This window comes from Rhinoderma darwinii, chromosome 9 (genome assembly GCF_050947455.1).
Source record: "Rhinoderma darwinii isolate aRhiDar2 chromosome 9, aRhiDar2.hap1, whole genome shotgun sequence".
Taxonomy (NCBI): Eukaryota; Metazoa; Chordata; class Amphibia; order Anura; family Rhinodermatidae; genus Rhinoderma; species Rhinoderma darwinii.
Genome location: NC_134695.1, coordinates 105,723,997 through 105,731,586, shown reverse-complemented (window position 1 = coordinate 105,731,586; position 7,590 = coordinate 105,723,997).

Genomic DNA, 7,590 nt, shown 5'->3' with positions numbered 1-7,590 from the left:
GATTCTCCATGCCCCTTATTAGCTTCGTTGCACTTCTTTGTATTTTTTCCAACTCCAGGGGTTCCTTTCTATGAACTGGAGCCCAGAACTGAACTGCATATTCTAGATGAGGCCTCACTAATGTTTTGTAAAGTGGTAATAATATATCCCTGTCCTGTGAGTCCATGCCTCTTTTAATACACGACAATATCTTGCTGGCCTTTGAAGCAGCTGATTGACATTGCATGCTGTTATTTCGTTTATGATCTTCAAGTACACCCAGATCCTTCTCAACAAGTGACTCCCCCAGTGTAGCTCCCCCTAGGACATATGATGCATGCGGATTGTTGGTACCCAGATGCATAACTTTACACTTATCTACATTCAACTTCATTTCCCAACTAGACGCCCAAACACGTTTAAATCTGCTTGCAATTTACGAACATCTTCCATAGACTGAACAATACTACATAGCTTGTTGTCATCTGCAAAAATAGAAATAGTGCTATTAATCCCATCCTCTATATAATTAATAAATAAGTTGAATAACAGTGGTCCCAGCATGGAACCCTGGGGTACACCACTTATAACCGGGGACCATTCAGATTAGGAATCATTGACCACAACTCTCTGGATACAGTCCTTGAGCCAATTCTCAATCCAATTACAAACTATACTTTCTAAACCTATAGTCCTTAATTTACCCATTAGACGTCTATGAGGGACAGTGTCAAATGCCTTTGCAAAGTACAAAAACACTATATCCACAGCGGACCCTTTGTCTAGGCTTCTGCCTACCTCTTCATAAAAACAAATCAGGTTGGTTTGACAACTTCTGTCCTTAGTAAAACCGTGTAGAACCCATTTAGTAACTCTGCCTTCTCTTGATCCCCTGTCACCAACTCCCCATTACCACTATTTAGGGGTCCTACATGTTCAGACCTTGCCTTTTAAATACTTGAAGAATTTTTGGGGATTTGTTTTACTATCCTTGCCCACCATGCCTTTTATTTTGTATTTTTGCTCATTTTATTACCTTTTTAAAGACTTTATTAAGCTCTTTATAAATTTACAAAGGCCACAGCTGTACCCTCAGATTTGTATTTTTCAAATGCCCTTTATTTGTCATGTATTGCACTTTTTACAGAAGGTGTAAGCCATGTGGGGTTTCATTTTAGTTGTTTATACTTGTTACCTATAGAAATAAATTTTGCACTATAATTACCCAAAGTAGATTTTAAAATCTTCCATTTATCATTTGTTTTACCCAGTCTAAACCCAAGTGCAGCGATTGAAGGCTATACATGTATCTAGTAGACACAGAGATACATGGACCAGTGTAAAACAATAAATGCTCCCAGTGTAATGTTAAGTCTACATAACTTCCACTTAATAAATAATTGTTCTATAGTGTAGTAAGAGGGGCCTTCTGTAGAGTAGTGGGGTCTTTAGAAAGACAATGTTGTATTCTCACCTGCCTCCTCTGCCAGACTGACTGGCACCAGGACAGCATTCTCAACATATAATGCAAAGCATTCTGACCCTCTACAGGACTCACGTGGCGCCTGACCTGCTCAGTCTGCACTGCCACATTGGGCTCTGACCAATCAGGCGGTGCGGAAAAGCAGGAAGTAGAACCTTACCCTCTGCATTCTGCCCTGATCCATGCATCTGGATTGGAAAGCAACCAATCCAGCGGCACCATGTTGGGCTGTCACTCCTTGGTGAGGTGCTTCATGATATTGATGTTGTGCAATTAACTCCTACATGTTGCCCGCCACAGAAGACAGTAGACAGAAGAACAAAGAAACAAGCGAGACAGTGGCGCAGGAGAGGAGAAGCTGGCACAAATCCTGTTTCTAGATAACTGATTTTGTACTGTTTTCAATGTGGGATTGTTTTGGGAATGTCTTCCACTGTCAGGATCATTGAATCTGCATTTAGATTCAGGCACCAAAAGAAATTCTAACCCATGAAAAAAAAGCTAAATAAATAGATACCAGAGTTTAACCCCTTAGTAACGAGTGACGGATATATCCGTCATTCACTTTAACTGTCACTGTGTGTAAACACACAGTGATAAAACCCTAGCAACAGCTGTAGTAGACAGCTGATTGTGACAGGGAGCCATCAGGGGACCAATCACAGTGGTCCCCGTACGGCGATCACTGTTGTCACGAAGCGGGTTAGTGGACTCACTAGGCCGTACAGCCGTAGCGGGGAGGCAGCTGGCCAAACAACAGGAAACCCCAGCAATACAATGTCCCGCACAAGGGTACATGGAAAGTCCAGACGGTGGCCGCAGCTCTGGCACAGATGGAGATGGGTGCAGCAGATAACGCCAAATGTGGCGGATAACACAGGAGCCAGGTTGCACCAGATGTGGCGGATTCCTCCGGATGTGGCAGAAGACACAGGATGTGGCGGATTCCTACGGACGTGGCAGATGACACAGGACGTGGCGGATTTCTCCGGATGTGGCAGATGACACAGGACGTGGCAGACTCAATACTAAAGGCACAGCACGGGAAACAGGAAGAGGTAACAAGGCACGGGTAACAATTTGAATGGGAAACATTAAGGGACCATTTGCAAGACACTGTGAACACTAACAATTCTCAGGCAAGGATCAGAAGGCCTGGGGCCTTCTTATAGACCAGGAAATCGTGGCAGTTGATAATGATGACGACTTCCTTTGTGCACGCGCTGGCCCTTTAAGACCGGGCACGAGCGTGCGCGTGCACCCTACGGGACCCAGCAGACTAGAGCGGTAGTGAGCGCTGGCGTCTCCTAGGAAGGAGATGGGTGCCAGCGCTCACGGATCCATGGCTGCGGGCGTCGGGAGGTGAGTAAACCCAAAGGCCCACGGCCATGGACGCTACAGTATCCCCCCTCTTACGCCCCCTCTTCTTGGGGCCAGAGCGAGAGAGGTATTTCTTAATAAGTGCAAGGGCACTGAGGTTCTCTTCTGGATCCCAGGACCTCTCCTCAAGATCAAACCCTCTCCAGTCCACCAAATAGAAAGTCCTTCCTCCTACCCTCTTGCAGTCCAGGATCTCCCTCACCTCGAATATATCAGAAGAACCGCTGGGAGCAACTGTGGAACTAGAAGTCTTGCTGTAGCGGTTCAGGACCACTGGCTTCAGGAGGAACACATGAAAGGAGTTGGGGATTCTGAGGGTAGGAGGCAGACGCAGCTTATAGGAGACAGGGTTTATCTGTTGCAGAATCTCGAAAGGACCAAGGAACCTGGGAGCAAACTTGTATGAAGGCACCTTCAAGCGAATGTTCCGAGAGGACAGCCAGACTTTAATGCCCGGAACATACTGAGGTGGCTCTCTTCTCCTAGTATCTGCATTTCGCTTCATGCAATCGACTGCCAGTTAAATAGAGGATCGGGTCTGTTGCCAGATTTGCAAAAAGTCCCCATAAGCAGAGTCAGCAGCGCATACTTGAGATGTGGTCGACACTGGAAGAGGGACTCTAGGATGTTGACTGTACACAATGTGAAATGGAGTGGAATTGGTGGACTCACTTGTGTGGTTGTTGTATGAGAACTCGGCCCATGGAAGAAGCTGTACCCAGTTATCGTGCTGTGAAGAGATGAAGTGGCGGAGATAATTCTCCATAATCTGGTTGATCCTCTCAACTTGCCCATTGGACTGAGGGTGATAAGCTGAGGAAAAGTCCAATCTCACATTCAGGAGTTTGCAGAGGGCTCTCCAGAACTTTGAAGTAAACTGAACCCCCCAATCTGACACGATGTGAAGAGGCAAGCCATGCAAGCGAAAGATGTGTAGAATGAAGAGACTCGCCAGACGAGGAGCAGAAGGTAGGCCGGTCAGCGGGATAAAATGTGCCATCTTAGAGAACCGGTCCACCACCAATCAGACAGTGTTGCATACTGCTGAGGGGGGAAGGTCTGTGACAAAGTCCATCGGATTGTGCTGCCAGGGGGCATTGGGTACAGGCAGAGATTGAAGCAGGCCGGCAGGCTTGGAGTGAGTAACTTTGTTAGTGGCAAACACCGTGCAAGAAGAGACAAAGTCCAGAACATCGTTAGGTAGCGTGGGCCACCAGAAGTGACGAGCAATCAGGTCTCGGGTTTTACGGACATCAGCGTGCCCAGCCAGTTTAGAACTGTGTCCCCAGCAGAGAATTCTTCTCCTCTCTGCCAACCGAAAAAAAGACTTCCCCGGAGGGATGTCTCTAACCTGCAGAGGATTAGCAGTGACAATGCAGGAGGGGTCTATGATAGTCTTAAGGGACTCCACCGTGTCTTCCGTCTCAAACGATCAGGACAGGGCATTGGCCCTCACATTCTTGTACACGGGACGGTAGTGGAGCACAAACTGGAAACTGGTGAAGAACAGCGACCCCCTGGTTTGACGGGGATTCAGTCGTTGTACAGACTGAAGGTAGGTAAGATTTTTGTGGTCGGTGAAGATCAGTATGGGGTGAGCAGCGCCCTCTAGAAGATGTCTCCACTCCTCCAGAGCCAATTTGATGGCCAGTAGCTGTCGATCTCAAATAGAGTCATTGCGCTCAGCAGATGAAAAAAGTCTTGAGTAGTAGCCACATACTACCGCCTTTTCTTTGGAGCTCCTCTGGAACAGAAGTGCACCTGCACCAACAGAGGAAGCGTCCACTTCCAGTGAGAACTGCCGAGATACATCAGGATGATGGAGGATCGAAGCTGAAGTGAAGGCTTTCTTGAGGCTAATGAATGCAGACTCTGCCTCTGGAGTCCACACCTTGGCGTTCACACCCTTCTTGGTAAGGGTAGAGATGGGATCTGTCAGAGAAGAGAAGTTAGGAATAAACTGCCGGTAGAAATTGGCGAATCCCAGGAACGCTGTATGGCCCTTAAGCCTTGAGGACGTGGCCATTCCAGGACAGCTCTCACTATCTCAGGATCCATCTTGAGACCCTGATCAGAGATGATGTAGCCCAGGAAGGGCAGAGAACTCTTCTCAAAGACGCACTTCTCCAGCTTGGCGTATAAATGATTCTCCCTTAATCGCAGTAGAACCTGATGGATATGCCTCCGATGAGTCGTCGGATCTGGGGAGAAAATCAAAAAATCATCGAGATAAACAACAACACAGACATAGAAGAGATCTCGGAAGATATCATTAACGAACTCCTGAAACACTGCGGGAGCGTTACACAATCCGAAGGACATCACTAGGTATTCGTAGTGCCCGTCCCGGGTGTTAAATGCCGTCTTCCATTCATCACCTCAGCGAATCCAGACTAGATTATAAGCCCCACGCAGGTCTAGCTTAGAAAAATTTTTGGCCCCTCGTATGTGATCAAACAGCTCAGATATGAGTGGCAATGGGTATTTGTTCTTGACCATGATCTGGTTGAGACCACGGTAGTCAATGCAGGGTCGAAGGGATCCGTCCTTCTTTTTAACGAAGAAGAATCCAGCCCCAGCCGGGGAGGAAGACTTTCGTATGAAACCCCTCTCCAGATTCTCCTTGATATAGGCCGACATGGATAGAGACTCAGGCAAGGAGAGAGGATATACTCGGCCACGGGGGAGAAAGGCATTAGGAACCAGTTCAATGGGGCAGTCATAAGTCCGATGAGGAGGCAGTGTCTCAGTCTCCCTTTTGCTGAAAACATCTGCATATTGAGCAAACTGTGGAGGCAGGCCCACCAATGACTAAGGCAGAGGAGGATTGACAGGATAGATCTGCAACAGACAACGACCATGGCACTTGGAGCCCCATTGGAGAACCTCTCCAGAATTCCAGTCCAGTACTGGGGCATGTAGTCGAAGCCAGGGCAGGCCCAGTAGAACAGGATTGATGGCCTTGGGCAAAACAAGGAAAGAAATTAATTCAAAATGAAGGACTCCAACCTGGAGCTTCAACGGCTTTGTTTTAGAAATGATGGGATCAGGCAGAGGCAGTCCATTAACTGGGGCAACAGCCAAAAACGTCTCTAGGGGGACAGTGGGCAGCTGAAGATGATCCACAAGCTTCCTCTGGATGAAATTTGCCGCAGAACCAGAGTCAAGGTAGGCAGAATCTTGATACGTCTTCTCGCCGGATACTAGGGTCACAGGAATAGTCAGCTTGGAACTGAATGCTTTATTAGGTACCATTCCATCTAGGGCTGTCTCTCCAATCAGTCCTAGGCAATGGGGTCTCTCTGGCCTCTGGGGACACAGACGCACAATATGGCCTCCGAGGCCGCAATACAAACAAAGTCCAGAAGTGCGTCTGCGTTGTTTCTCCTGGGTAGACAATCTGACATAGTTACTCTGCATCGGATCCTCTGGTGGGACGACTGAGGAGGATTGCTGGAAAGTAGAATCCAGCTTAGGAAGGTCTCTCTCCCGGAGAACCTCTTGGGAACGCTCCTGGATCCTCATGTCAACCCAGGAGGCGAGTCAGATAAGATCGTCCAGGGTAGATGGCAGATCGCGAGCAGCCAGCTCGTCCTTGATCCCTGAAGACAGTCCCTGCCAGAATGTGGCCACCAAAGCCAACGAGCTCCAGGTAAATTCATCAGACAGGATACGGAACTGAATGGCATACTCGACCACGGAGAGGTCTCCCTGGTGTAGGGTCAGCAAGGATGCGGCAGCCGAAGAAACTCTCCGAGGTTCCTCAAAGATCGAGCAGAAGGTCTGTAAGAAGCACTGCAAGTCACGGGTCCAGGGTTAGCCCATGCCAGGGCTTTGCCAGTAAGGAGAGAGATGATGAAGGCGATCCTGACGTCATCGGAAGAGAAGGACCTGGCATGTAGTCTGAAGTGGATCAGGCACTGATTAAAAAAATCCCCTGCAGGTCCTCGGGTCTCCGTCATAGCGTGGAGGTAGTGGCAAGAAACACAGGGAATTGGTACCTGTACAGACAGGAAGTGTAGCAGGTGGAACAGCAGGAATGGGTGCAGTGACAACTGTGGTTGGAGCAAGCAGCCGATGGGCAATGGTGTTCACAGACAGGAGGAGTTGGTCTTGTCGTGACTGGAGATCCTGCATTTCGGCCAGCATGGCTTGTGTCGTCAAACTCTCAGGTTGACTAGCGGTGTCCATGGCCTGAGCGTACTGTCACGAAGCGGGTTTTGGAACCACTAGGCCGTACCGCCGCAGCGGGGAGGCAGCTGGCCAAAAAACTGGAAACCCCAGCAATACAATGTCCCGCACAAGGGTACCTGGATAGTCCAGACGGTGGCCGCAGCTCTGGCACTGATGGAGATGGGTGCAGCAGATAACGCCAAACGTGGCGGATGACACAGGAGACGCAGGTTGCGCCAGACATCGTGGATTCCTCCGGACGTGGCAGATGACACAGGATGTGGCGGATTCCTCCGGACGTGGAAGATGACACAGGACGTGGCGGATTCCTCCAGATGTGGCAGATGACACAGGACGTGGCAGACTCAATACTAAAGGCACAGCACGGGAAACAGGAACAGGTAACAAGCACGGGTAACACCTGGAACGGGAAACACTAAGGGACCATTTGCAAGACAGACTGGGAAAACTAACAACGCTCAGGCAAGGATCAGAAGGCTGGGGCCTTCTTATAGACCAGGAAATCGTGGCAGTTGATAATGATGACGACTTCCTTTGTGCGCGCGCTGGCCCTT